A 17743-nucleotide genomic window follows, 5' to 3' on the forward strand; every position below is an offset into this window, starting at 1 on the left:
GCCACTTTCCATGGTTCCAAAGCCATGATGGGTGATGTAGTCACACATTTTGCTTCTAATAGCGCTACAGACGCTCATGCCCAACCAAACTCCTCATTGGTTGCTTCTAAGGCACCTCGCTCATTGTGCAAAGCTTGTTCCTTAAGGGAAGTTAGGACTGAGACCGTCCTATGCAAAGAAATATGACAATACTCATTCTGTTCTTACATATAATCTGTGGGAGTTCTGTGGACTGATTCAACCGACTTGCGGACGTTTAAATATCTCATGATGTTGGTTAACACACAAACACGCTGCGTGTTGTGCCATTGTCCACTTGTAATGCTGCTTATGCTACACTCCTAGCACATATCATATGACAACGGGCTCACTCCCCGGATCATCCTATTGAGTCAATTGGATTTGACTATGCTAGAGAGTTTACATCGAAGACTTTCGATGGTTATTGCAATGGGGCTGATGTTGGACATCACATTCCCATGTACACACCCAAATGGTCTCGCGGAAAAGACTACGATGGTAGTCCGACCATTGGTAATGCGCACCAATCTCCTTATATCTGCTTGGGGTGATGCAATATCGCATGCAGCTATGCTAATTCGTCTACGACCTACCGCCACTCAATGTATCTCTGCGTTACAACTAGTGACTGGGTACAAGTATTTTGTACTTATGCACATTTGAGTGAGCCATTTATGTGCCAATTGCGTTGCCACAGCGCACTATGATAGGTCTTTACAGACGAATGGGCAACTCAGTTGGATTTGAAACTCCAACAATCGTCTGCCACTTAAATGCCCTTACAAGGCGATCTCCTTACCGCTAGATTTGCGGATGTCACTTTGATGAGACAATCTTCCCGTCATTAGGGGGAGATAAGAACATGAATGTTCAACAGGAACGACAGGAATTGTCGTTATCTGTCCCCACTATGTCTCATCTCTATCCCTGTTAAAGTGACGAGATCACACAAATACGCTGCAAACATGCCTGCAAGGAAGGACGTCCCTACGAGAGGACATAGCGCCACCCTACACGGAGGAAGGCATGGCGCCAACGCCAAAGAGAGTGGCACTCTGGCGTTATAGGCCATGACCCCAGCTAAGATGCATGGGAGGCCTGTGGGTTCGAAGGATACTTTAGCACAACCTAATCTTTTGATCATCAAAACTCAAAATCTGTCACATGAGAATCTTTCGAGTTATGGTTATCGTTGGGGGACGCCTCGACGTCAGAACCTACTCTTGAGAATATAGAGCTCTATGAAAATTACACTAGTGTACATGAGACGTGGGATAGAAACTCCATCAAAATTGATGATGTAGTCGCGCATTTCATTGTGCATGAGTTTGTTGAGTCTGATGATATCGAACCACACTCCGCTGATGAATAAATACCAACGTAGAGAAATTTGGCCTAAATGGAAAGATGCGATCGAGGTTAAGATGGATTCTCTAACAAAGAGGAAGGTTTTCGAGCCAGTGATGCCAACACCTCCTAACATAAAACCTATTAACTAATGAGTCTTCGTTGGAATGCGTGATGAGAAAAAGATATGGTAATCTCACCTTATGGCGCAAGGCTTCTCACAAGACGGCCTGGAATCGACCACGATGAGACATATTCTCTCGTAATGGATGTCATTGCACTCCACTACCTTGTCAGTTTGGTGGTTTCCAAATAACTAAACATGCAGCTTACAAATGTGGTCACTACGTATCTCTATGGGGATCTAGATACGGAATGTATATGAAGGTTCATGGTGAACTTCATTTACCCAAGTCAAGTGGCTCTAGACCACGGAGCGCGTTTACAATAAGGTTGAAATGCTCACTAAAGTGACTACTTGATTAGGAATGGATATGCCCGCGCATTTCCATAACAAGTTTCGGATTCTATCGCGGTTCATGTTGGACATGATCTTCATTGGAAGCCCTTAAAGAGTTAAGGGAAACAGCTGAACACTTGAAATCCGATTTTGAGATGAAAGATTTTGGGAGAACACGATTATGTCTCGGTTTGGAACTTGAGCATCGTGTTGATAGATGCTTAGGTATTTTGACAAGGTCAAGCCTTCAAGCACCCCCATGATCGTCCGTAGTTTTAATCCTGAAAATGAACCTCTTCTTCCGAAGGATGATGGCGAAGATGTGCTAGAGGCGGAAGTGCCCTACATAAGTATAATAGGCGCATTATTGTACTTAGCTCCATGCACAAAACTTGACATCTCATACGTTGTGAACTTGTTAGCTAGATATAGCTTTGCGCCAACGCGACGCCATTGGATTGGTGTAAAAGATATCTTTCGGTACTTGAGTTGTACGATTGATATAGGCTTGTTCTATCCCTACAGGGAGTTGATGGATTTGGACCCATCACACACCAGGAACGCTGCCAACACTGGCCTGCGTCCCCTCTCCCCATCCCAAAACGACGTTAGCATTTTGGAAGGTTTTGCTGATGCTGGGTGCCTCTCTGACCCTCACAAAGGTCGTTCCCAAATGGGTTATGTGTTCACTATGGGTAAAGACCGTGATATCTTGGAGGTCTACAGAATAGACCATAGTCGCTATATCTTCGAACAATGCAGAGATTATTGCTTTTCACGAAGTGGTTTGTGAATGTATATGGATTGGATCCATAATTACGCATGTTCGAACAATTGTGGTTTGAAGTCTACCACAAATGAGCCTACGAGCATTTAGGATAATGTTGCTTGTTTTGAACAAATGAAGCAAGGCTACATTAAAAGCGACAACACCAAGAATAATCAGCAACAATAGACTCTCCTCAAGATCAAGGTGAACTAGGTTCGATCTGAGGACAGTATGGCAGACTTGCTCACTAAGTCATTGCCTAAATTTCACTTTTGAGAACCATGTTGGTAGCATCGTTTGCGGAAGTTATCCGAACTCCCATGACCATAGTCATCATGGGGAGATGCAGACACCAAGGGGAGATGTCTACATGTATGATCTTGAAACGTGAAGGGTGTGTTGTGCTCTTTTTCCCCTTGGACCGAGGTTATTTTTATCCCACTGGGTTTTTGTTACTCGGCAAGGTTTTTAGCGAGGCAACGAGAGAAGCACCTCGTTTGGGCAACACGAGGGGGAATGTTTAAGTAAATCTCTATTATGTGTCTAGCCCAAACTCTAGGTTACTTGACCTAGTGGTAATAGGGTTACATTAGAAGGATCTAGATTCCTATTCAATGTATGATTACTTTCCTTGTATGATTTGGATTCTATGCATTGTAATCCTCTATATAAAGAGGCCCCTATTATCAATGAGTATATATAGCAAATTCCTCTCAATTTCAGTTTCTCTACTTTAAGTAAATCTCTATTCTGTGTCTGGCCCAAACTCTAGGTTACTTGACCTAGTGGTAATAGGGTTACATTAGAAGGATCTAGATTCATATTCAATGTTTGATTACTTTCCTTGTATGATTCAGATTCTATGCATTGTAATCCTCTATATAAAGAGGCCCCTATTATCAATGAGTATATACAGCAAATTCCTCTCAATTTCAGTTTCTCTACAACAGGAGAATATTTCACCGATCAGCCGACCATAAATCATATAAGACAAGTTTTGTATTTTCATAAATATGTGTGGATTCTACAGGCACTATATGTTCTACGAGTCGACTACGATCGCTTTCAAATATGATTTTATGACAAAATTGATCAATGTAAAGTTAACTCCTGAACCGCAATTTTGTTCACCAAAATTGAGGGAGGGAGGGAGGGAGGGAGGGAGAGCGAGAGAGACAGAGAGCAGTTCTAACACCTAAGTTGACATCTTTGCCCATGAAAATTTGTCTTTTGATCATGAAAATTTGACTCCTCACTCTTAATTGTCATCATCATTCCTTTCCCTGTTACCCTGTTAGCTATCTAAATGTGAGGAGGTAAAATTTTCTAACCAGGAAAGGAATCAATTATGTCGAAAGTAAGAGGACATTTTTAGCCTTGTAAAGAAATGCATTCTTAAACAATTGAACGTTCTTTTCAAAAAAAAAAAAAAAAACAATTGAACGTTATAGTCCAACCCTTAAACCCTAATAGAATAGAACACGCCTTCGCACTTTTTTAGCTCCAGCTTTATTTTCTTCTCCGTCTGGCAGCACGTTCTAGCGACATCGTTGTTAGATGAGACATGATTGTCTGAGCCTCTCTTGGCTGCTTTGTTGGTCTCTCGTGGGACTTTGGGCCTGAAACTTGGGTTAAAAATGGAGAAGGGAGATTGTGTGGTGGGATAGGAGCGTTTCCGGGACTGATGTTAATGGGATCGTTGGTGGAAGACAGGTGCAAAGGGATAGACCACACCATTTAGCAACACCGGGACTCGTGGTCCAGGCAATAGGCTTGTTGGGCTGAGGGTAAGATTAAAGGTTGATTTGATATGAGTTGATTGCAGGCGGGATTAGATATTGGTATAGTCGGGATTGATTGTAGGCGAGATCAGAGTTTGTTGTGCTCTGGGTGGATTGATGGTTTGTAGGTTGTTCTAGTCTGATATGTGACTAACTGGGATCGTCAGCTCAGTTCAGGTAGGTGGCTTCGGTTCGACAATGGTGCTTCGATGGTGGGGAGCAATCGACCATGGTTGTGCCCCAGTGTGGGTGGTGGTGCCACGTTAGAGTTTAGGCAGGAATGCTCATAGGCCAGACATGGCCTTCTCCCAATCTTGGACGGTGCTTGGGCCTAGGTTCAGGATTTGGGCCCAATTTGGGCAGCTATGTTGTTAGCTCTCAGTTACTTTGTTTTTTTAGTTGTAACTTATTTACTATTTTCAATAAGAAGATATGGGCGTTGTCCCCGTCTGCACACCTTGCGTGCCTTGTCTATCCTAATTAGAAGGCAAGTTTTTTGCTTTGTCAAATGGTCGCAACCTCCTAGTGGTAGGATGAAACAGAGTGTCGTTAGATTAGATTCCATGCAGCAATATAGTAGGAAAGCTGCGCTACTTGTTAATTGTTATGATGCTTCTCCTTTGTAGAGCTATTTTTCCGTTATGTCACTGTTTATCAAAGTAAATAGAGCAGCCAATTGAGCACACTCTTTGCTAATGGTGCATGTTAGAATACATCACTCATTGTAATATGGGGTTTAGGCTCTATGTCTCCCCCTTATAATCTATGGTTTCATTAATCAAGACTTGAGAGCAGCCACACCGGCGTTTTAAAAAAAAAAATTAAAATAAATAAATAAAAAATTCATTAACTTCGCACGCTATCGCAGAAACCAAGAAAAATATCTATTTTCCCAAGACTTCCACTGCACAATGAGTTTTTCAAATTCATTGTGGGTATTTAGAAGTTGCTCAGAGAATTTCTGGCTCCACCGATCTATTTCTAGTTTCTATTTTTATACTAGAAGGAGATAATGTTGTACTCAAATATATAGGTAATATAACCATAAGATTATTTTTGTAGGGTTCATTATGTTTTCTTGGCAGACATATTTAGCATGTTTCTCAGAATTTAATTTTCACATAGATTGTATGATTTCAGAAAGAATTAATTTAGATGCCTCACGTATTCTATAAAGTTGTAAAACATGTAACCTAATATTCGTAAATCGATCCATTTCATCTTTGGTACCTATAAATATGACTAACTTTAGGAATGCTATTCATGAAAAATGGTAGTTTAAGAAAAAAAAAAAACAATTCCGACACAACACGTTTAGTGAAAATCTTTCAAGTAAATTTCTCAACTGTTTTACATTTTATAATTTGATGTAGGCATGGTTATGAATGATGATCGGTACGGTATTATCTAATGTTATATACACATAAACATCTACACACATTTAAGTTTCCTCCCATATCTTATTTTAAGGTTGATGCACCAGCTAAGTTGTTATTACAATTTTTTCTAGATAGATACTGCAGATGGTCAGTCATTTTCTTTCCTCTTGCATTTATAGTTTTATTATATCATGAATGTATACACGTTCGTAATGAAATTCATGCTAAAAGTTTAAAAAGTTCATAGCAAATGAGTTTATTTTCATATATATATGTTAAAGAAAAAACACATTATGTGTCTTCGTCAAAGTAACTGACGAAGAAGAAATTAAAGAATTAGCGATTATAGTTCAATCAGCATTTACTGTCATTATTGTAATTAATTGATATTTCCATTGTACTTCTCTCCCTATATAAAGGGACTATCAAATGAAATGAGGAGACCAATTCCCATTTTACATTTACATGTTATCAGCACGAGTCTCTAGCCCTAGCTTCGAAAAAAAAAAAAAAAAACCCAAACACTAGAAGAAAAAAAAATTCTCTTCTTTCTGCAGCCACCCTAAAAAAAAAAAAACAAGAAGAAGAAGAAGCCCCACAGCTGGCCAGACCGGTCTCGTCCAGATCCTTCTTCCGGCTGCTAAATCCTTCTTCCCGTCCAGATCGGCCTTGTCCGGACCGCCTTCGTCTCCCTCTCCAATTCGTCTTCCTCAACCGCATCGTTCGGCTAACATCCACACCCGGCCCAACCTTGCTGCAGACAACCAATCCCTCCGCTAGAGGGCCAGCGCTATCAACCTCAGGCCCGTCGGTGACCCCCGATCCTGCTGCCAGACACCAGCGCTCGCCCACGACCTGAGAAGGCCAGATTGATATCGATCTACCTAGCCACCCATCTCCAAACCAGAAGGAAGAAGAAGAGAGAAAAGATAATGGCTATTATATTCCACTCCTTCTGCGATGATACAAATACTCCATGATGAGAGAGAAAAACAAAAAACAAAAGAAGCAGGCCCTGCTGCCCAGAAAAAAAGAAAAAAGAAAAAAAAAGAACAAGACCCTGTGGCCTACTGCTGAAAAGAGAGAGGAAGCGGTCTAGTTTTTCTCAAGCCCAAAAACATCGCTACGCACGCCTGCATCAATACGCGCGTGCACTAGGATCGTTTAGCTTTCTCGAAACCAAGTATGTTCTCTTTTATTTATTTAATTTCATACTCCAGTAAATTGTAGAATCAGCATACCTCGTGAATTTTACATAATTATGTTTAAGCATGCTTTAAATATTTTATTGTTTATGTTTTTATTATGAAATTTTGAGCATGTTTCGTGAATTTTATTTACGCTTATATAATTATGCCTACGCATGCCTTTATATTATGTTATTGTTTATATTTTATTTTGAGCATGCCATATATATTTTGTTATATATTATTATTTGTGAATTTTGAGCATGTCCTGTAATTTATGTTACTACCTTCTATAATTGTTTTATTTAGCATGTTATATAAATTGAGTTTTGCCCTGATAATGAAAATTCATGAACATTATAAATACATAATTACCGTGATAAAATATTTTCACATAGCATCGAAAAAAATGTGACCACTACGAATCTTGGTCTTGAAATCTAATTCATATTCTTGGAAAATAATTCGCATGGATGTCTTTATGACTGCGTAAATTTATATATCTTCTCTCTTGTTTATGTAGATGGCTGATCCAACTCGACCTGAATTTGACATTTTGGACTTAGAAGGACTTGAGTACCATCGTTGGGTTTCCGATGTGGAAACTGCCTTTGTGGCAAAAAAACTACACTGCCACCATCAAAACTCCCACCGACCCCAAAGACGATGGACCGTCTGACAAGGTGAAAGCAAGTGCCTTAATGTTTTTAAGGCGACATATTGATCCTAGCCTGCGCTGGGAGTACCTTCAGTTGAAGACACCCAAAGAACTGTGGGATGCCCTTAAGGGATGTTTTGAGTAGGGCTGTCAATAGGTCGAGTTGAGTTCGTATCGGGTCAAGATATTTGTCGGGTCGCAAGATACAAATCCAAACCCAACCCATTTAATAATTGTGTCAAAAATTTAAACCCAAACCCAACCTATTTATTAAATGGGTTACCCCTTTCCAACCCGCTTAACCTATTTAATAAATAGGTTGTATTGTGTTAGACAAAATGACTCATTTAAGGGTTAACAATGCATAAATTGACTAAATTCACTAAAAACTCCATAAGATGAAGAATATAAATAATTATATATAATTCATAAGTAATTAAATACAATAATTATAAATCAAAATATTTCAAATTGTCTAATCCTATGATCAATTACTCCCAACGTCCAAAATTTCAAGAAGAAGTATAGCATAATAGGGTTATGCGGGTTCACTTCATGCTGGCGGGTTGACCTGTGGCCAACCCATTTATTAAATGGGTCATGGCGGGTCAACCCACGACCGACCCGCTTTTTAATAGTACAGGTTCAATCCGCTTTATTTCGTGTGGGTTTCGAGTTGTATTATCAGGTCGTGTCAGAATTGACAACCCTAGTTTTGAGAACATTCATGACACTTTGCTCCCAGAACTGACCATTCAGTGGAATGAAATTCACTTGCTTGACTACAAAAGGGTCAATGACTTCAACAATGACATGTTGCGTTTAAAGGCACGTCTCAATTTCTATGGAAGGGAACTCACAGAAGATGATATGATCCAGAAGACTCTTTCCACTTTTCCTACGTCAGCACTTATACTAGCGAACCAGTATAGGCTAGAGTATGACAACAAAACAATCACAACTTTCAATAAGCTGATCAATCTACTGCAAGTAGTTGAGAGGCATAATGAGGTTATTTTGAACAATAATGTTAGGCCCGTTGGGACAAAGAAAATTCCCAAGGCTAATTATGGCAAAGTGAAGGGTGGAAATGCAAAGGGGGTTGAACGTGCTGATCCCTACCCACGTGGCAACAATGCACCACATGGAAAGGGACAAAGGGGTTGTGGTATGGGCCGTGGAGGCCTTCCCAATGTATGGCGCAGAGATGGTGGTGTTGGCCCTGGTGGTCATGGAAACAAGGTGCAAAATGCACCTAAGAACCATTCAGTCAAAAAGGAAAGAGTTGGCAATGAACCATTCTATAGGTGTGGAGTTATTGGGCATTGGTACAAGAACTGCCAAGCAAGCAACAGAGTAGCAGCCACTTACAAAAAGTATAGGGAGTCTAAAGAACAAGTGACTCACTATATGGAAGAATAAGGCCATGACCCAGACGTCAACCTCACAATTGCAGACTTCAATGGCAATAAGGAACTTGCTCAGTTAATGGATGCTCTAGATTTTGACTGGCTGCTTTATTTTATTTTCCAAAGACAGTTGTGAAGGCATAATGCCTCATTTTTTTAATTAATTAGACTATTACTTGGTCTTAAAGTTTATTTAAATAATGGTTTGATGAATTAGATATCTGAACAAGATCTTGATTTAATTATCGTTAGCTTATTAATAAATTTCAGATTTTATTCTGAAGCATTGAATTTATTCTATTTTATTTACTACACATATATACATGGTTCGAAATAACACTATAAAGAAGTAAAGCAATATATCTAGAAAAAAAATTATTATTAGAATGAAAAGATTATCATTCTACCTAAATAGAAATACTCTAAAGAATATGAGATCTATTTTTTGAAATATTTAATAATACCTCCCATTTACTTGTAGCAATGAATCGAGAAGAACTTGAGTGCTTAGTTGATAGTGGGACTACCCACACCATATTAAGGAATATGCAATTATTCATTGCATTAATAGCATATAATTCCTCTGTGACTACGATGATTGGATCATCACAAGTAATAAAAGGGAGAGGAATTGCTAAATTTTTGCTGCCTAATGGCACAATGTTTAAAGTCACAGACGCTCTGTATGCACTAAGAGCTAACCGAACCTTGTTAAGTTTCAAAGATATTTGTGCCAACAATTCTGTGAGAATGGAACCGAATACTTTTATATTACCTCTAATGAATGTGGAAGGAAATGCATTTTAGAGAAACTAATAAGTCAATCTAGTGGACTGTACCTCACTACTATTCTGATCATTGAATCCTATATCGTCACCAACAATCAAATGTGGGACACTGACTCATACAGGCATGCCATCTAGGGCATCCTGGTCATGACATGATGATCTGTATTTTAAAGAATTCACACGGAGATCCCTTCTTTCGAGTGAAAAATAAGATAGGACAAAAATCCGCCACACTACAAGGTGTCGGTCCTAGTACTGGTCAAATACAGTCATTACATTCTGAAGTACTAGAAGCACTACCTCCCTCCCATTATGCCTCATTGACTATTTCAAAGGCACATCACTCGTTTTGCAAAACCTGCTCTTTAGCAAAAACAGGATCGAGACCTTCCTATTCTAAAGATACAAAACAAAACATTCCATTCTTACAAAGGATACAAGGAGATATCTGTGAACCAATCCATCCAAAATGCGGACCATTCAAGTACTTTATGGTTCTGATGGATGCTTTGACACGCTGGTCAAATGTCGCATTATTGTCCACAAGAAATATTGCATTTGCAAAACTCCTAGCACAGATTATACGTTTAAGGGCTCACCACCCTGATCACCTTATCAAGTCTATGAGGCTTGACAACGCTAGAGAGTTTACATCAAAAGCATTTGATGATTATTTCATGTCTATTGGGATCGATGTAGAGCATCCTGTACCCTATGTGTATGCACAAAATGGTCTCGCAGAAGCCACCATCAAAAGGCTACAGATGGTGGCTAGGACAGTGATTATGCTCACCAACCTGCCTATATCTGCCTGGGGTTATGCAATATTTCACGCAGCTTTACTTATTCGTTTCAGACCCACTGCTGGCTAACCATTTTCTGCGTACAAGTTGGTAACTGGATATGAACCTGACATTTCACACTTACTCATATTTGGTTGCGTAGTATATGTGCCTATTGCGCCCCCACAGTGCACAAAAATGGGTCCTCGGAAACGATTAGGTATTTATTTTGGATACAAATCTCCAACCATTATCCGCTATTTGGAACCCTTGACAGGCGATCTATTTACTGCTAGATTTGCAGATTGTCACTTTGATGAGACAATCTTCCAGTCGTTAGGGGTAGATAGGAAAAATGATTTTCCAAGGGAACGACAGGAATTTGATAGGAGCATTTTAATGCAACGTTTTAACATTTATTTCCTCATATTTACTTAGTTATTTCTTTAAATGACTCCTTTTATTATAGGAAAGTTTCTTTTTCCGGTTTTTAGCAAGTTTCCATTTTAGTTTAGGAAAGTTTCCATTTCTCACTTTTAGGAAGTTTCTATTTTTCATTTTTGGAAAAGTTTCTATTTTCATTTTTAGAAAGTTTCCATTTTTAATAATAGTTTCTATTTTCAGGTCCTTGGAGCAAACAAGCTGGAATAAGTTCAAAAGGGAAAGAAAAGCTAGAGAACGTTGGAGGGAGCTCTAGGACTGCATAAATGAGCTGAAACGAAGAAATGAAGTTTTCCTAGTCCAACCAGGAAATCCTGTTTCAACCAGGAAACCCTGTCCAGAAAAGGAAACTTTGTCACAGCAAGACTCCTGAGAAAACAAGGAAGCATGAGCAGAAAAATAAAGGAAGTATACGTTGGAGGAAGATTCCTGGAAGCACTAGGAGACTACATAGCTTGAAGGTGACGCATAAAGGCCCAAGAACTCTCAAGAGACTATGGATTTCGGCAAAATGGATAAGGCCCATTGGAATTAGGGTTTTGTGATGCATGTGAGATATTTTTGGGATAGTAAATGTGGTTTGCCGTGAAAAGTGAGAGAGAATGTGTGAAGGCAACGTGAAAATCAAAAAATATAAAGGAGATTTCAATTGGAGGGACTCAAGGGAGATTTTTAAGGGAAGAGATATTCTTGGAGGATTAATTGTGATTGATTGCCGTGAAAAGAGAGAGAGAAAGCAAGGAGTTTGACGCCACACAAGGAAGATTTTCGTTGGAGACTTTCAAGGGAGATTTTTAAGGAAAGAAGATATGTGTGCACCAAGAAAAGGGTCAAAACGTGTCTAGGTGCATCCCTAAATTCCCTAAAGGAATTTTGGCCGAAATAAAAGAGAAAAATCAGAAAATCTTCATGGAATTTCGGCAACCATATATTAGGGAATTAATTTGGAGTTTTGTGATTGGTTGAACAACAAAGAAGGGCTTACTTGGCATCATACCATTGGTTGAAGTGATGTGGAATTTTATTATAATTTCGTGGAAAACAATAGAAGAATCAAGAAGCTAGGGCAACACTCTTGACGTCCCATATATATACCACCCTATTCTTGACGTCAAGGAGTTCCACACTTTACAATTCAGAAAATTACTCTCTCATAAACATCTAGCCTCTCCTCCTCTCTCCATCCTCTAGTGCATCCCACGGATTTCAAGCAAGGCCAAAGAAGAGAAGAAGGAGCCGTGAGCATTCACCATCCATCACCACCCTTGAAGCTTGCTTTCGAGATTCAAGGAACCAACAACGTCAATCATCCATCCTCATCTTCCATCCATGGTGTAATTCGACCTCTTCTTTGTAACCTTGTTTTGATTTTCGTTGGTTATGTTCTAGTTGACATTGATGTTTGAAGAAAGTTCTTAATTACGAATTTTATATGATTGAATGAGATTTCCAGATTCCTATATTGTGATTCTTGGTTGCTTTTGTGAGATTATTTAATTAAATTTGTTTGATTGAAATCTTTTATGTATTTATCTTATGTGGTTCGAAACACTTAGGGTTTTTGTATGATTGGTGCTAGATTTAAGAACATGATTCAACTTATTGTTTTGTGAACTTGAATCAAAAGTAGTAAAGGTTTTGGACAAAAACCAAATTTAATTGAAAAGGATTGCAATTAGATGGACTTTTTCATACTAAGTTGTACACTTGAGTTGATATCCTTTCTTGTGTTCTTCATGCGTCTAACATGTTATGATTTCTTAGCTTTCTAGAACTTGAATGCATGTTTGATAGGATTAATCTTTGTGCTTTCACTTAGGTTAATTAGCATTGGAAAGTAAAATATGGGAAATTATTTGCTTTGAATATTTCACATGATCGACTCTTTCTCATGACTTAGATGAACAATATTAGGGTTGAATCGAATTTGATTATAACTTTGGTTTTGATCTTTGTTTCTCTCATTTCATTCTTGTAATTATGTTTTTGTGTTTTATTTGTTTTCTTCACTTAGTTAATTTTTAGAACCCTAAACCAAAACACCCCCCTTAATTTCGTAAATTTGTATATACTTGTAAATATCTTTGTAAATGTTATACTTTGTTTTAATTTTAATTATTTAATTGTTTGACAATGACAGGTGTACCCTCAATCCCCGGATTAGATCGATCCCTACTTGCTTATACTATTGATGATATTTTAGGGTTAAATGATATGCTTGCTTAGAGCGTATCAGAATTGTCGTGGTTTGTCCTCACTCTGTCTCATTTTGATCCCCGCACTTCACAATGTGAAAGTGAAGTAAAAAGAATAATCAATCTTCAGAACGTAGCAGATTCGATGCCTGATGCATTTACTGATATCGCAAAAGTGACGATATCATATATACCAGCTGCGAATATGCTTGCAAGGTTAGAAGTCCCCAACAAGGGGCATGGAGCCACAGGTCGCTGCAACCACACTTAGTGGAGGTGTGGTTGAGGCCGTGGTTCCCTAAAGGAAGAGGGGAAGGCCACTTGGTTTGACTGACACTCACCCAAGGAAGAAGAGGGCGAGCAAGGCACAAACCGATTCATTAATCATCAATGTAGATAATCCCTGTCATGAGATTGTCTCTTATTATAGTTATGTCCATGAATCAATACTGGAGGATGCTCTGATATTTGAAATGATTCCAGACAACAAAGAAATCTCAATGGATTATGAGAGTGCGTATGAGTTGATGGAAAGATCTTCCATACACATTGATGATATTTTTGCATACACTGTTGCTCAAGAAATCAAAGAGCACGATGATATCGAACCACACTCTGTTGCAGAATGTCAACAAAGAGTAGATTGGCCTAATGGAAAGAAGCAATCTAGGAAGAACTACATTCTCTAGCAAAAAGACAGGTATTTGGTTCGGCAGTGCAAACCCCACCAAGTGTGAAGCCTGTAGGACATAAATGAGTCTTTGTCAGAAAGCGTAATGAGAAGAATGAAGTCCTGAGGTACAAGTCTCGCCCCCAGAATTGACTACGAGGAGACATACTCTCCCGTAATGGACGTTATAATGTTCCACTACTTAGTTAGCTTGGTAGTTTCCGAATGACTGGAAATGAAGCTCATGGATGTGGTTATTGCATATCTCTATGGGGATCTTGATTCAGAGATATTTATGAAAGTGCCTGATGGCCGTACATTACCCAAATCAAGTGACTTTAAACCACGAAGTGCTTTTGCAATCAGGTTGAAACGCTCACTTTACGGATTGAAACAATCTGGGCGGGTGTGGTATACTCGTCTAAGTGACTACTTGATTGGGAAAGAATATAAGAACGATGAATTATGCCCCTGCGTATACATAAAGAAAGCAAGTTCTGGATTTACCATTGCGGCTGTATATGTTGATGATATGAACATCATAGGTACTCTTGATAAAATAAAAGAAACCGCGAGCTACTTGAAATCCGAATTTGAGATGAAGGATCTTGGGAAAACTTAATTTTGTCTAGGCCTTGAATTGAAACATCAAGTTTGTGGAATCTAATCCACCAGTCTGCGTATGTCCAAAAGATGCTCAGGCGATTTAACATGGACAAAGCTCACCCTGCTAACATTCTCATGATCGGTCGAAGTTTGGATGCAAAGAAAGATCCATTTCGTCCAAAGGAAGATGACAAAGATGTGTTGGGAGCTGAAATTCCCTATCTAAGTGCAATAGGCACATTATTGTACTTAGCCCAATGCACTCGACCAGACATTGCATTCTCAGTGAACTTGTTAGCTAGATTTAGCTGAGCGCCAAAGCAGCGTCACTGGAATAGTATCAAGAACATTTTATGATACCTAAAAGGAACCATTGACTTGGGACTGTTCTTTTCCTACAAAGAGATAAGAGGGACCGCAGATTGAACTGCAATCCCTAAAGGAAATGTTGATGGCTAAAGCACCACCCACTACACCGAAACCCTAAATAATGTTTTGGTTGGTTTTGTTGATGCTGGGTACCTCTCCGACCCATATAAAAGTTGTTCCCAAACTAGTTATGTATTTACCATTGGCAACACGGCGATATCTTGGAGATCAACCAAGCAAACCCTTGTGGCTAACTCCTCGAACCACTCTGGGATCATTGCTCTACATGAGGCGGTTCGTGAGTGTATATGGTTAAGAGCTATCATTACACATATCCGAGGGACTAGTGGTTTGAGTTCTACCACTGAAGAGCTTACTTGCATTTATGAAGATAATGCAGCTTGAATCGAACTGATGAAGCTAGGTTATATTAAGGGTGATAATACAAAACACATATCGCCAAAATTTTTCTACAATCTGCAGCAACAGGCTCTCCTCAAGATTCAAGTGAATCAAGTAAGGTCTGAGGAGAATGTGGCAGATTTGTGTACCAAATCATTGCCTAAAGCCATATTTAAGAGACATGTGAAAAATATAGGAATCCGAAGACTTTCCAAGCTCCTTGACTAATGTAAGGATCAAGGGGAGGTGTAGACGTCAAGGGGAGTCTAACACAGACATGTCATCATCAAATGTAATAGGTGCCTTGTGCTCTTTTCCTTCGACCAAGGTGTTTGTTTTTTCCCGCAGGGTTTTTGTTTTTACTTGGCAAGGTTTTTAGTGAGGCAACAATTCATGCACCATTTCGTCTTTGACTTGGCACAAGGGGGAGTGTTAAAGGAAAAACACATTATGTGCTTTCGTCAAAGTAATTGACGAAGAGGGAATTAAAGAATTAGCGATTATAGCTCGATCAGCATTTACTGTCATTATTGTAATTGATATTTCCATTGTAATTCTCTCCCTATATAAAGGGACTATCAAATAAAATGAGGAGACCAATTCCCATTTTACATTTACAATTTAAATATATATATATATATATATATATATATATATATAGAGAGAGAGAGAGAGAGAGGGAGGGAGAGGACCCTTCCATTAAGAGATCTTTTTTTTTGTCATTTTAAGGGATCCTTTATGGGACCTACTTTTCGATCACATATTGACATCTCGATCGTTCACTTCTGGGGACTTCATGAATAGATCACTTCTGCAAATTTTCAACCAAATTAGTACGTTAAAGTTTCGAACTAGATTAAATCAATTGTCGAACCAAATCTGTCACTCGATCGTTCACTTCTGAGGACTTCATGAATAGATCACTTCTGAAAATTTTCAACCAAATTGGTACGTTAAAGTATAGAACTAGATTAAATCAATTGACGAACCAAATCTGTCAAATCTGAACCGTTCATGTTTATAATTGTAAATCACAGTTTTGAATGCGTTAAGGATTATCAATTTGGCTGAAAATTTTCATAATTGATCTACTCATACAGACTTATCAACAGAATGGTAGAAATGTTGATAAGTGATCAAAAAGTTGGTCAAATAATCAATCCTTTAAGATGAAAAGAAAGAGATCCCTCACTAGAATGTATACACACACACAGAGGCCCGATCAGAAGCGGGTGTCCGCGAAACAGAAAAAGTGCTGATTCGAGCCATCGTCCATCCTCTTGCCTCGATTAGGCACCGACAGCGGCGAAGCTCTTGCCAGACTGAGAACAAGTTTTGATCTTGAGCTTCTTATTACCGGTGGAATCGTCAGTTTCGAGTTTATAGTCAACTTCGATGGTGCGTGAGGGCTATCTGCCCAAACCTTCGATCTCGATCATCTTGGCCTTCTTCTTCATGCTGACACCATTCGGGATGCCCAGGATCTCTGTCCGGTAAGAGCAGCACTGCAATCGATGCTTGATGCAGCTATGAGGATAGACGTCCGCACTTTTTCTGTTTTGCTGACGTCCGCTTCTGAACTGCTTTTGTGTGTGTGTGTGTGTCACACACACACATAATGCTTCTCTGCTAAGGACATCTGCATATATTAAATGCGGATTTCCTTGATAGTCTCACTTTTGGATGGCATATCCACATCTCGACCGTTCAGTTTTTAGGTCCTAATGTATAGATCATTTCTGCAAATTTTCAGCTAAATTGATGATCGTTAAGGTATCAAACCAGATTAAATCAATGAACAAATCAAAAATCTATCCAACCTGAACCATTCGTGTTCATAATTGTAAATCGCAGTTTTGAATGACTTAATGATTATCAATTTAGCTGAAAATTTGCAGAGATGATCTACTCATATATACCTAAAAACTAAATGGTTAAGATGTGGATATGCTATCGAAAAGTGAGTCTATTAAGAAAGTCCGCATATTTTAATATATGAGGAGGTCGTTAGCAGAGAAGCACTCTGTGTGTGTGTGTGTACACACACACTATAGTGAAATGATAATAGAGCTACGTGAAAAGAAACATGTAGAAATCTTGTAAAGTGTGAGTCACACTGTGTGACTTGTTAAAAATCTTGTTAAGAGTACATGCAAACATCCTGATTAGAGCATGTATAAATCTTGGCAAGTATGTATAAATCTTGGTAAGCCACTCAATACTAATAGTGGGAAGTAAGAAAGTTGATAGAACTAAACTTCATTAACTGAAAATGACTTACAAATTCAAAATCTTGAATGTATATGCAAGGTTTGGAGAGTGTTTACAAAGATTTAACTAGTAAAAGGAAATAATGTAGGCTAGGGATATTTTGCTCAGCACATGAGCTCCTAAGATTATAATGTTTGTTGGAAAAAAAAAACCTGCTTCAAACTGAGGGGGTATCCTTTCTTATATAGGGAGAGGACGTAACTAACAT

Source organism: Rosa chinensis, chromosome 5 (genome assembly GCF_002994745.2).
Source record: "Rosa chinensis cultivar Old Blush chromosome 5, RchiOBHm-V2, whole genome shotgun sequence".
Lineage (NCBI taxonomy): Eukaryota > Viridiplantae > Streptophyta > Magnoliopsida > Rosales > Rosaceae > Rosa > Rosa chinensis.